General features: G+C 45.8%; 1 protein-coding gene across 1 annotated transcript in view; it reads right to left on the reverse strand.

Annotated features, from left to right (window-relative positions):
- Positions 1-11,389, reverse strand: part of CBFA2T2 (CBFA2/RUNX1 partner transcriptional co-repressor 2) — a 185,252-nt gene extending 173,863 nt beyond the window's left edge. Inside the window, exon 1 of the mRNA XM_038750179.1 lies at positions 11,351-11,389. The gene's annotated coding sequence lies outside the window, so the exon portion shown is untranslated. The remainder of the gene's footprint in view (positions 1-11,350) is intronic.
- Positions 11,390-11,992: the final 603 nt, after the last annotated feature.

Below are 11,992 nucleotides of genomic sequence, written 5' to 3' on the forward strand. Positions count from 1 at the left end.
AAGTGCTTAACAAATGCCGTCATTATTATTATTAGAAAGGGGAGACAGACAATCCACTGAGCCATGATAATTGTAGGAGGAGAAGGAACCTGGGCCCTCGTGGGTCTTCCTTCCTGATCCCTCTGATTTTATTTTAGTTGCCACTCTCATCGAGATGGGCGACCACCTCAGCAGGCTGCCTGCCATCTGCCCTGAGCAAATGCACCTTCGGTTAAATGAATGTTAAATACACAGCGATCCCATATGACAGACAGCTAGCAAGGATGACTTGAAGGTATATGCTCCTTGCTATGCAAACAGTGGGATGAAACTCACGTTGGTTTTTTTTTTTAAAAGCAAACATTTGCGCCAGACATACATTTGGGGTGGTTCGCCTTCCTCCCGTTTAACAGATGCCGGTAGTGGTAACACGGGCCCTTTCCTGGCTGGCGGAGGCGGGATTGGGATGGCGTCCAGCGATCATGCAGATGTAAAAAAGAGGATGGAGGGAAAGCAGAGAGGGCCCTCTCTGAGAGTTCAGGCCTCCGCAACAAGCCCTCATTTAATTAGAATTTAATTTAATTGTACTTCCCAAACGCTTAGTACAGTGCTCTGCACACAGTAAGCATTCAATAAATACGATTGATTGATTGATAGAAAGAATGGTTGGTGGAGGCGGCCCACTGAATCTCTAGTTACGGTTAACAGTGATGGGGGGTGTCACCTCCCCTAATCAGCCAATGAATCCATCAATAAATATTGATTGAGTTCTTAGTGTGTACTAAGCGCTTGGGAGATTGGCGTAAGCACTTTGAGGATAGGTTCTTCCAAATGCTTGGTACGATGCTCTGCACGCAGTGGCTTGACACCCGTCCCCATGTTTTATTCTGTTGTCTGTCTCCCCCTTCTAGACTGTGAGCCCATTGTTGGGTAGGTACCGTCTCTATATGTTGCCGACTTGTACTTCCCAAGCGCTTAGTACAGTGTTCTGCACACAGTAAGCGCCCAATAAATACGATTGAATGAATGAATGAATAAATGCTATCAGATTGATTGATTAATTGATTAGTCATCCCCCATCTTACCTCCTTCCCTTCCCCACAGCACCTGTATATATGTATATATGTTTGTACATATTTATTACTCCATTTATTTATTTATTTATTTATTTTACTTGTACATATCTGTTCTATTTGTTTTATATTGTTAGTATGTTTGGTTTTGTTCTCTGTCTCCCCCTTTTAGACTGTGAGCCCACTGTTGGGTAGGGACTGTCTCCATATGTTGCCAACTTGTACTTCCCAAGCACTTAGTACAGTGCTCTGCACACAGTAAGCGCTCAATAAATACGATTGATTGATTGATTGATTGATTGATATGAGTGGTGCCTTCAACTGTCAGCTGTGTGACTTTGGGCAAGTCACTTCACTTCTCCGTGCCTCAGTTCCCTCATCTGGAAAATGGGGATTAAAACTGTGACCCCCCCCGTGGGGCAACCTGATCACCTTGTAACCTCCCCAGCGCTTAGAACAGTGCTTTGCACATAGTAAGCACTTAACAAATACATCATTATTATTATTCTTTCTGAAAGCAAGCGTCAAATGTTCCCCAAACTCAGATCTGGAGCCTGAAGTCGGTTCTCCGCCCTGCTCCCATTTGACCTTGGGCCACACGTTGTCCTTGGCAGTTTCTTCTATTGAAAAAGGAGAGAATAATACCTGTCCCCTCCCCGCCCCAGGCCACAGGGGCTGAGAACAGTTGTCAGAACCCAGGGGCGCTGTCAGGTTAGCTCACTTAAAAACTGTTTTTATGTACTATCTCTGGGGCCAGGCCTTTTCGGGGAATAAAAACCTTCATAACTGCCCACTGAAAGGATCGGGCATATGGTTTGGGTTTATTTCATCATTATCATCACAGCAATTACCGAGTGCCTATGCTATGTGGAATTCTTAGGTACTTGGGAGAATATAGTAGCAGTAAAACACTCTGGCTCTCTGGAAACTCATACTCTGTCATCATCCAGCCTCTTTCTTCCTCCGTTCAAAGCCCTACTGAGCGCTCACCTGCTCCAGGAGGCCTTCCCAGACTGAGCCCCCCTTTTCCTCTCCCCCTCCCCATCCCCTCCGCCCTACCTCCTTCCCCTCCCCACAGCACCTGTATATACGTTTCTACTGATTTTTTACTCTGTTTATTCTACTTGTACATATTTTCTATTTGTCAGTGATGTGCATCTGGCTTGACTTCTATTTATTCTGATGACTTGACACCCGACCACAGGTTTGGTTTTGGCGTCCGTCTCCCCCTTCTAGACTGTGAGCCCGTTGCTGGGTAGGGACCGCCTCTATACGTTGCCGACTTGTACTTCCCAAACGCTTAGTGCAGTGCTCTGCACACAGTAAGCGCTCAAAAAATACGATTGAATGAATGAATGGAATGGTGAGAAAGCATTATTAGGAAGTCAGAAGGAAGTCCACCCCTCTCCCAGCATTGGGGAGTGGGAGAAGAGAGAGTGGCGGAGGACACGATGTCATTTGGGGAGAGCCAGGTTGCAGTGAGCTGTCCTGATCGCCCCCCCAGAGACATCCAATCTTTTGACCTGCACCAAATCTCTCAAGTCACCCTACCCCACTTAGTCTCCATACCCAAACTACCTTCCCTCGATGACCAAATCGATGCCTTTGGACCCACCCTCTCTATTATACTCTACCCAGTCGCTCCTCTATCCCTTCACCGATCTCATATCGCTAACCAACAGCCCTGGATCACCTCCACAATCCACATCTGTCGCTCCTGGGCACAAACTGCAGAGCGCTGCTGGAGGAAATCCAGATATCAGGCCAACGTTGTCTATCTCTAAGTCATTCTTGTCGGATTTAACTGTCTCCTCTACCCGGCATCATCATTATTTCCCCATCCTTATTCATTCAGTCGTATTTATTGACTGCTTACTGTGTGCAGAGCACTGTACGAAGCGCTTGGGAAGTCCAAGTCGGCAACATATAGAGACGGTCCCTACCCGACAGCGGGCTCACAGTCTAGAGGGGGGAGACAGACAACAAAACAAAACTTGTGGACAGATGTTAAGTCACACCTTTGCCCTCCCCAGTAGTTTCAGACATTTAACTCCCTTCTCAGACACCCTGCCCCTCTGCTCCCACCATCTCTTGCCCCTAATAACCTGGCCATTATTATTAATCGTATTTATCGAGTGCTTACTGGATGCAAAACACTGTATCAAACACTTGAGAGAGTACAATATAACAGACACAATTCCCAGACTGAGCACCCTCCTCCCCCTCTCCATCCCCCCCGCCTTACCTCCTTCCCTTCCCCACAGCACCTGTATATATGTATATATGTTTGTATGTATTTATTACTCTTTTTATTTTACTTGTACATATCTATTCTATTTATTTTATTTTGTTAATATGATTGGTTTTGTTCTCTGTCTCCCCCTTCTAGACTGTGAGCCCACTGTTGGGTAGGGACCGTCTCTAGATGTTGCCAACTTGGACTTCCCAAGCGCTTAGTACAGTGCTCTGCACACAGTAAGCGCTCAGTAAATACGATTGATTGATTGATTGATTGATTCTTGCCCACAGCGAGCTCACGGTCCGCAAGGCCGTGTACTTTATTGAGAAAATTGAAACCATTAGGCTCGATCTCTCCTACTCCTCTCCGGGCTCTCCCTCCTCCCGCCCCTTCTTCGACTCTTTCGTCATTCCCAGATGTATCTCGAGAACTCCCATCTCCTCCCCAAATCCACCCCCTCCAACCCCATCCCTCTGCACCTTATCCAGAAACTTGTCCCCTTCCTCCTTTCCTCCTCCCTGACCACCATCTTCAACTGTTCACTCTCTAGTGGCTTCTTCCCCACTACTTTCAGACATGCTCAGGTATAGAGAAGCAGCGTGGCTCAGCGGAAAGAGCCCGGGCTTTGGCGTCAGAGGTCATGGGTTCGAATCCCAGCTCTGCCACATGTCTGCTGTGCGACCTTGGGCATGTCACTTAACTTCTCTGCGCCTCAGTGACCTCATCTGTAAAATGGGGATTGACTGTGAGCCCCACGTGGGACAAGCTGATCATCTTGTATCCCCCCAGCGCTTAGAACAGTGCTTTGCACATAGTAAACACTTAACAAATATCATCATTATTATTATTATTATTATTATTATCCCCTATCCTAAGAAAAGTCCCTCCCTTGACCCCAAGGCTCCCTCTGGTTATCATAATAATAATAATGGTATTTTTTAAGCTTTTACTATGTGCCAGACACTATACTAAGTGCCGGGGTAGATACAGACAAATCTGGTTGGACACAGCCCCTGTCCCACATAGGGCTCACAGTCTCAATCCCCATTTAGCAGATGAGTTAACTGAGGCACAGAGAAGTAAAGTGACTCGCCCAAGGTCACACAGCAGACAAGTGCCTCTTACCATTCCCCTTCAAGCTCTTGAGCAAGGTGTTTACACTTACGGCCTCCACTTACTCTCCTCCAATTCTGTCCTTTACACCATCCAATCTGGCTTCCACTCCCTTCACGCCATGAAAGCCGGCCTCTCAAAGGTCACCAATAATAATAATAATAATAATAATAATAATAATAATGGCATTTATTAAGCGCTTACTATGTGCCAAGCACTGTTCTAAGCGCTGGGGAGGTTACAAGGTGATTACGTTGTCCCATGGGGGGCTTACAGTCTTAATCCCCATTTTACAGATGAGGTAACTGAGGCACAGAGAAGTGAAGTGACTTGCCCAAAGTCACCCAGCTGACAACTGGTGGAGCTGGGATTTGAACCCCTGGCCTCTGACTCCAAAGCCCGGGCTCTTTCCACTGAGCCGTGCTGCCGTGCCAAATCTACCGGCCTCTACTCCATCCTAACCGTCCTCAACTGTCCTCTCCTGGTTCTCCTCCTATTTATCCAACTAATAATAATAATATTAATGATAATGATGGCATTTATTAAGCGCTTACTATGTGCAAAGCACCGTTCTAAGCACTGGGGAGGTTACAAGGTGATCAGGTTGTCCCACGGGGGGCTCACAGTCTTAACCCCCATTTTACAGATGAGGTAACTGAGGCCCAGAGAAGTGAAGTGACTTGCCCAAAGTCATACAGCTGACACTTGGCAGAGCCGGGATTTGAACCCATGACCTCTGACTCCAAAGCCCGGGCTCTTTCCACCGAGCCACGCTGCTTCTCCAATTACCCCTTCTCAGTCTCTTTCAAAGTCTCCTCCTTGGCCTCTCACCCCCTAACTACTACTACTACTATTATTTATTATTGATGTAAATAGATTTATTTATTCATTATGGAGAAGCAGCCTGGCTTAGCAGAAAGAGCATGGGCTTGGGAGTCAGAGGTCATGGGTTCTAATCCCGGCTCCGCCGCTTGTCAGCTGTGTGACACTTTGGGCAAGTGACTTCACTTCTCTGTGCCTCAGTTACCTCATCTGGAAAATGGGGATTAAGACTGTGAGCCCCACATGGGACAACCTGATTGCCTTGTATCTACCGCAGCGCTTAGAACAGTGCTTTGCACGTAGTAAACGCTTAACATGCCACCATTATTATTATTGCTATTTATTATTAATATAAATAGATTTATTTATTTATTATGGAGAAGCAGCCTGGCTAAACGCAAAGAGCATGGGCTTTGGAGTCAGAGGTCATGGGTTCTAATCCTGGCTCCGCCGCTTGTCAGCTGTGTGACTTTGGGCAAGTCACTTCACCTCTCTGTGCCTCAGTTACCTCATCTGGAAATTGGGGATTAAGACTGTGAGCCCCACATGGGACAACCTGATTGCCTTGTATCTACCGCAGCGCTTAAAACAGTGCTTTGCACGTAGTAAGCGCTTAACAAATGCCACCATTATTATTATTGCTATTTATTATTAATATAAATAGATTTATTTATTTATTATGGAGAAGCAGCCTGGCTTAGCGGAAAGAGCCCGGGCTTGGGAGTCAGAGGTCGTGGGTTCTAATCCTGGCTCCGCCGCTTGTCAGCTGCGTGACTTTGGGCAAGTCACTTAACTTCTCTGTGCCTCAGTTACCTCATCTGAAAAATGGGGATTAAGACTGTGAGTCCCACATGGGACAACCTGATTGCATTGTATCTACCCCAGTGCTTAGAACAGTGCTTTGCACGTAGTAAGCGCTTAACAAATACCATTATTATTATTATTATTCTCTGTGCCTCAGTTACCTCATCTGGAAAATGGGGATTAAGACTGTGAGTCCCACATGGGGCAACCTGATTGGCTTGTATCTACCCCAGCACTTAGAACAGTGCTTGGCACATAGTAAGCACTTAACAAATACCATAATCATATTATTATTATTATTAAGTCCTTTCAATGTGTCAAGGACTGTTCAAAACTCTAGGGAAGATAGCAGATAATCAGATCAGACACAGTCTCTGTCTCCCAGAGGTTTCACAAAGCCCACTGTTGGGTAGGGACCGTCTCTACATGTTGCCCACTTGTACTTCCCAAGTGCTTAGTACAGTGCTCTGCACCCAGTAAGCGCTCAATAAATACGATTGAATGAATGAATGAAGTAGAAAGGGGACGAGGCATTGAATCTCCATTTTACAGATGAGGGAATTGAGGCACAGAGAAGTGAAGTGACGTGTCCAAGCCACAGAGCATCATTTATCCCCTTAATCCCACAGCACCTATGTACATATACATAATTTAGTTATTTATATAAATGTGGCTCAGCGTGGCTCAGTGGAAAGAGAAGCAGCGTGTCTCAGTGGAAAGTGGCAGAGCTGGGCCAAGAACCCAGGTCCTTCTGGCTCCTAGAACTGGCCTCCATCTACTAGGCCGTGCTTTTTCTCGAACTGTGGGACTCCCTCAAGGTTCAGTTCTGGGTCACCTTCTATTTTCCGTCTACACCCACGCCCTTGGAGAACTCACTCACTCCCCTGGATGATTCACAGATCCACCTCTCCAGCTGTGACCTCTCTCCTCTTCCCGCTTTATATCCTCCTTCCTCTCCCCCTCGCCCCCCTCTCCATCCCCTCCGTCTTACCTCCTTCCCTTCCCCACAGCACCTGCATATATGTATATATGTTTGTATGTATTTATTACTCTATTTATTTATTTTACTTGTACATATCTATTCTATTTATTTTATTTGGTTAATATGTTTGGTTTTGTTCTCCGTCTCCCCCTTCTAGACTGTGAGCCCACTGTTGGGTAGGGACCGTCTCTAGATGTTGCCAGCTTGTACTTCCCAAAGTGCTTAGTACAGTGCTCTGCACACAGCAAGCGCTCAATAAATACGATTGATTGATTATATCTCTACTTGGATATCCTACCAACAACTCAAACTGCACACATCCAAAGCAAAGCTGCTCATCTTCCCGCTCAAACCCTGTCTTTCCCGTGGCTTACCTATAACGGTAGACAACGCCAGCCCCCTCCCTGTCTCACGAACCCGAAACCTGGGCGTTTTCCTTGATGAAACTGCATCATTCAACCCACATATTGAATCTGTCACCCCATCCTTTCGGTTCTACCTTCACAAAGTGCCTAAAATTCACCCTTTCCTCTCCACCCAACCTGCTACTTTGCGTATCCAAGCACTTATTCGGTTCCACGGTGATGAACACATCAGCCTCCTTGCTGACCTCCCTGCCTCCCGTCTCTCCCCACTTCGGGCCGTGCTTCACGCTGCTGCCTGGATCATTTCTCTACAAAACCATTCAGTCCATGTTTCCCCACTCTCCAAGAACCTCCAGTGGTTTCCCGTCCACCCCTGCGTCCAACAGAAACTCCTTATCGTTGGCTTTAACGAACTCAACCGTTTAGGCCCCTCTTGTCTTACTTTTCTGATTTTCTACTACAGTCCATCCCACACACTTCATTCCTCTAATGCAACCTATTCACTAAAATCACATCTTCTCCAAGAGGCTTTCCCTAGCTAAGCCCTCATTTCTTCTTCTCCCACTCCCATTTGCATTACCCTTGCCCTTGGATTCGCATCGTTTATTCCCTTAATCCCACAGCACCTATGTACATATACATAATTTAGTTATTTATATAAATGTGGTTAATGTTATTTATATAAATGTGGCTAACCGGGGCTCAGTGGAAAGAGAAGCAGCGTGGCTCAGTGGAAAGAGCACAGGCTTGGGAGCCAGAGGTCATGGGTTCAAATCCCGGCTCCGCACTTATCAGCTTTGTGACTTTGGGCAAGTCACTTCTCTCCTCTGGGCCTCAGTTACCTCATCTGTAAAATCCTGGCTCCTCCACTTAGCTGTGTGACTTTGGGCAAGTCATGTAACTTCTCTGGGCCTCAGTTACCTCATCTGTAAAATGGGGGTGAAGACTGTGAGCCCCCCGTGGGACAACCTGATCACCTTGTTAACCTCCCCAGCGCTTAGTGCTTTGCACATAGTAAGTGCTTAATAAATGCTATCATCATTATTATTATTACATATACATAATTTAGTTAGTAATATAAATGTGGCTCATTGTGGCTCAGTGGAAAGAGCATGGGCTTTGGAGTCAGAGGTCATGGGTTCAAATCCCGACTCTGCACTTATCAGCTTTGTGACTTTGGGCAAGTCACTTCACTTCTCTGGGCCTCAGTTACCTCATATGGAAAATCCCGGCTCCGCCACTTATCAGCTGTGTGACTTTGGGCAAGTCACGTAACTTCTCTGGGCCTCAGTGACCTCATCTGTAAAATGGAGGTGAAGACTGTGAGCCCCCCGTGGGACAACCTGATCACCTTATTAACTTCCCCAGTGCTTAGAACAGTGCTTTACACATAGTAAGCGCTTAATAAATGCTATCATCATTATTATTATTACATATACATAATTTAGTTATTAATATAAATGTGGTTCAGCGTGGCTCAGTGGAAAGAGAAGCAGCATGGCTCAGTGGAAGGAGCACAGGCTTGGGAGCCAGAGGTCAGGGGTTCAAATCCCGGCTCCGCCGCTTGTCAGCTGTGTGACTGTGGGCAAGTCACTTCACTTCTCTGGGCCTCAGCTACCTCATCTGTAAAATGGGGATTAAAACTGTGAACCTATATGGGACAAACTGATCACCTTGTACCCCACCCCCCCCAGCACTTAGAACATTGCTTTGCATAAAGTAAGTGCATAACAAAAACCATCGTCATTATTATTATTATTATCATTATTAAATGCCTGCCTCCCCCCACCCCCTCACCGCTCTAGACTGTGGTCTTCTCCTGTGGGCAGGACCGTGCCTTCCAACTCTGTTATATTGTACTCTCCCAAGCATTTAGTACAAGGCTCTGCACTCATTAAGCACTCAGTAAAGATGATTGATTGATTAACCTGCTTGTACTGTAGTAAGCGCAAGGGAAATATGGGATAATTAGGAGTCATGATCCTAGACCCTAAGGCGATAAAGGCAGCTCTGCTCCTCTCCCAAAGGACAGCAGAGTCTTTGGTTTGTGCCTTTATGCTACTTTTCTTTTAGTATTCCTTATGGTGAGGGGCCTTAATGTCATAAGCATTTCCCACTGGACTCTTCCCCTGTTTTCTGTGGCGTTGCATTCCCAGGCAGCAAACCCACATGAAACCAGTGCGATGCCATTTCTGGACACTTGTACATATTTACTATTCTATTTATTTTGTCAATGATAATAATAATAATGTTGGTATTTGTTAAGCGCTTACTATGTGCTGTGAGCCCACTGTTGGGTAGGGACCGTCTCTATATGTTGCCAACTTGTACTTCCCAAGCGCTTAGTACAGTGCTCTGCACACAGTAAGCGCTCAATAAATACGATTGAATGAATGAATGAATGTGCAAAGCACTGTTCTAAGCGCTGGGGAGGTGACAAGGTGATCAGGTTGTCCCATGGGGGGCTCACAGTTTTAATCCCCATTTGACAGATGAGGTAACTGAGGTCCAGAGAAGTGAAGTGACTTACCCAAAGTCACACAGCTGACAGTTGGCAGAGCCAGGATTTGAACCCATGACCTCTGACTCCAAAGCCCAGGCTCTTCCCACTGAGCCACGCTGCTTCTCTGATAATAATAATAATAATAATAATGATGGCATTTATTAAGCGCTTACTATGTGCAAAGCACTTTTCTAAGCGCTGGGGTAGATACAAGGTAATCAAGTTGTCCCACGTGGGGCTCACAGACTTAATCCCCATTTTACAGATGAGGTAACTGAGGCCCAGAGAAGTGAAGTGACTTGCCCAAAGTCACACAGCTGGCAAGTGCGGAGCCGGGATTCGAACCCATGACCTCTGACTCCAAAGCCCGGGCTCTTTCCACTGAGCCATGCTACTTCTCATCACATGCATATCTCTGATGTGCATCTAGCTTTATTTCTATTTATTCTGATGACTTGACACCTGTCCATATGTTTTATTCTGTTCTCTGTCTCCCCCTTCTAGACTGTGAGCCCGTTGTTGGGTAGGGACCGTCTCTCTATGTTGCCGACTTGGACTTCCCAAGCGCTTAGGCCAGTGCTCTGCACCCAGTAAGCGCTCAATAAATACGATTGAATGAATGATTGAATGAATATCAGTCAAGGTGTTTATTAAGCATTTTCGGTGGTCAAAACATTGAACCTAATTTTTGGAGGTATTCTGAGATAACTGTTTTAGACTGTGAGCCCACTGTTGGGTAGGGACTGTCTCTATATGTTGCCAATTTGTACTTCCCAAACGCTTAGTACAGTGCTCTGCACACAGTAAGCGCTCAATAAATACGATTGATGATGATATTAGACAGGATCCCTGACCCCCACGGGGGTTTACAGTCTAAATGGGGGTAGCAGACCCCAAGAACAATAACTGTAAAAACAAAATAACAATAGATTACAAAATGAGCAATCCAAGATAACAGTAGGAAACCAATGGTCTGTTCAGCCCAGTAATCTGTCACTTTCAGTGGCAGGCTGCCATGTGATGATTGCTGTTTTGATATCCATCCAATCATTTAACATCTTCACATTTCCTCGGTGCACAATAATTAACCTTATTACTACTATTACTAATAATGATGGTATTTCTTAAGTGCTTACTCTGTGCAAAGCGCTGTTCTAAGCGCTGCTACTATTACTCTCCCCACCCCTAACTTTCCCTTCTAGTAAACCATTATGAACGGTTCTCCCATGACCCAAGTACCTAATCCCGGCTCCACCGCTTGTCTGCTGTGTGACCTTGGGCAAGTCACTTCACTTCTCTGCGCCTCAGTTACCTCATCTGTAAAATGGGGATTGAGCCTGTGAGCCCCACTTGGGACAGGGACTGTGAACAACCCGATTTGCTTGTAGCCACCCCAGAGCTTAGTTCAGTGCCTGGCACATAGTAGCTGTTTAAGATAAACCATTATTATTATTATCATTATTATAATACCTTGATAAAGAGAAGAATGAGTGTGCTGTTAGTTTTATTTCCTCGGCTCCCGACTCCCCATTTTCGTTTTTCTCTTCTTCCATTGCATCAGAGCTGAAATCCCGTGTCCTCCTAGAAGCCTCCTCTGGTTAATTTCTCATTTCCTCACTTCAGATCTCCCCAAATGAGACCTCGGCACTTTCACACCATCTAAGCACTTGAATATTCAAACCTCCCACAGCTCTTTTGTCCATATATTTCATACCCTCTTACTTAAGCATCCCTGAATAAATCTCTCATCTCGTCTTTCAGCTCCCATTTCAACACTTCTGCATCACCCAGGCCCATGTAAGCGTCTTTATCATCATCATCATCATCATCAATCGTACTGATTGAGCGCTTACTGTGTGCAGAGCACTGTACTAAGCGCTTGGGAAGTACAAATTGGCAACATATAGAGACAGTCCCTGCCCAACGGTGGGCTCACAGTCTAAAAGGGGGAGACAAAACCAAACATACTAACCAAATAAAATAAAATATCCTCCTGTCTGTTATTTATTTGGTGTCTTTCTCTCCCCCACTAGGTTGTGAGCTCCTTGAGGATCTTGTTTACAACCTTCACAGAGCTCTCCATGGAGTCGGTTCTCAATAAATACTGCTGAC

This window comes from Tachyglossus aculeatus, chromosome 8, assembly GCF_015852505.1.
Source record: "Tachyglossus aculeatus isolate mTacAcu1 chromosome 8, mTacAcu1.pri, whole genome shotgun sequence".
Lineage (NCBI taxonomy): Eukaryota > Metazoa > Chordata > Mammalia > Monotremata > Tachyglossidae > Tachyglossus > Tachyglossus aculeatus.